Here is a 2,168-nt window from a genome sequence, read left to right on the forward strand (position 1 = left end):
TTTATGTTCTTGTTTCTCTTTTTGTTGACGTTTTTTTGATGCCCTGTACCTATATATGCATGTATATATACACATATATGTAGGTATGTACATATATGTATGTATATATGCATATATTTATATATTATTTATATTATTATATATATTTGTGTGTGTGTGTGTGTGTCTTTACAAATTTGTTCAAATAATAATAACTCATAATATGTCAGATAAAATGTTCTTGGAGAAAAGAAAAATAAGAATGAATGTGAATACAGTCACCCAAAGAAATAAAACCATGCATCTGCCATAAACTGGACAACCATGATTCTTCCTACACCCGAGAGACTAACATTTGGAAATCAAATTAGAAGCTTTAATCTTACATATTATGAGAAAAGAAATATATTTGTTACATTTTTGAAGCATTGAGAAAATAAGAACATTGAATGAAAATGAAATTGTATATAAAACCTCATTATATGTCAATTAAAACCCTGCAGACAGATAAAAGAGGGTCTGGCTTATAGTAGTTGTGTGGTTCAGTTCAAGAATTATGTTTGCATCATTTCAATTTTCATTTCCAATTATATAATTTATCAGATAACTTGAACTAGGCATGATTGTCACTTTAGTTTGTTAACTATAAATAAGGTTTATTGATCTATAATATATCATACAGGCTGATAGAGCAACAGGAAATGTTGCTCTATCAGCATGTAGAGGATTGTTGTATGGAGCAGGCAGTATAAATATGAAGTTTCCAGTGAATTTGGCACTGTGAATTTGGGGTATGCAAAATCTTTACTTAGGACACGTTGAAAGATTTTGTTTGTTACCACATGAATTTTGTTCATTTAATTTACTAGTGCTGCAAAATAGCACCCTTTTTCTTTCCCTGTGGAATGCAAAAGAATATAATCTTCCATCTCTGTATTTAAAATGTCCCCAGATAAATTTTTCTTAATGAAATAATAGAACTAATCTTTGTGTATCTAGCATTCACCAATGGGGTTTCTTCAAGCAGTCAACTCAAATATTCAAATATTAAATTCTGACATTCTTTTGAGTTGAAATCAAGGCAGGGAAATCTTTTACAAGTGGGTTGCATGAGACATGGCTTAACATCAGGTGGACTGCACTACATTTTCATTAGGTGTGCCATTCAAAAAGTCCTGCAAGCTGCAGCTTGGCCATGCCCAATTTACTACATGTGCCCATGCAACTAACCCGATACAATAATCATCATAACATATGCAGTGTACAAATTGAAACAAGTAAATTATTTACTGCTCCGTTCTGATTACTTTCTACTAAACATTCAAAGGCATAAATGCCTCATTACATTTTCTACTGAACAAGCTGGATATTTCCAACAATGAAAATTTTACTTAAATTCATGAAGAATACAAAAACATTTTTATACAATTGAAAAGCTTCTGTATGTCCATGATGTGAGTATTATTGAAAGGAAGCTGTATAAGAAACTCTTAGAAGATAGCAGTGTGGTCCCTAATAAGTTCTTTGTTTCTGCTGGAAAGAGAAGGTGTTCTAACTTATCCTATGTTCTAGCTCGCCTCAATTGTCCCTAGATCTCTCTCTCTTTCTCAGTATGTGTCGTCGTCGTCGTTTAACGTCCACTTTCCATGCTAGCATAGGTTGGACGATTTGACTGAGGACTGGTGAAACCAGATGGCTACACCAGGCTCCAATCTGATTTGGCAGAGTTTCTACAGCTGGATGCCCTTCCTAACGCCAACTACTCAGAGAGAGTGTGTGTATATATATTTGTGTGTGTATGTATGTATGGTTGTTCGTTTGTTTATAGACATATTAATGCATAAGTGTGTAAGTGTTGTTATATAAACTTGTGATCATCTATGTATATGGAAGAGGAAATCTGTCAGCAGATAACAGATATTCTTTGAAATTGTATGAAATGAAACCATCATGCCTCCGAACTCTAAATGCCAATCCACCTCCTCTTCTTGCATCCCTTCTATTCTTTCAATCTCATTGTTCTACTCGTCCTCCAGCTCCTATCTTTTTTCTTCTCTGTCTCCTCAACATTTAGGTGTATCTCTCTGTTCTGGGGTCAATTTCATTGACTAGACATGTGGTTGGGAAGCAAGCTTCTTACCACACAGACATTCCTGTACCTATACATCCATATATACATAATTATATAT

Source organism: Octopus bimaculoides, chromosome 10, assembly GCF_001194135.2.
Source record: "Octopus bimaculoides isolate UCB-OBI-ISO-001 chromosome 10, ASM119413v2, whole genome shotgun sequence".
Classification (NCBI taxonomy): domain Eukaryota; kingdom Metazoa; phylum Mollusca; class Cephalopoda; order Octopoda; family Octopodidae; genus Octopus; species Octopus bimaculoides.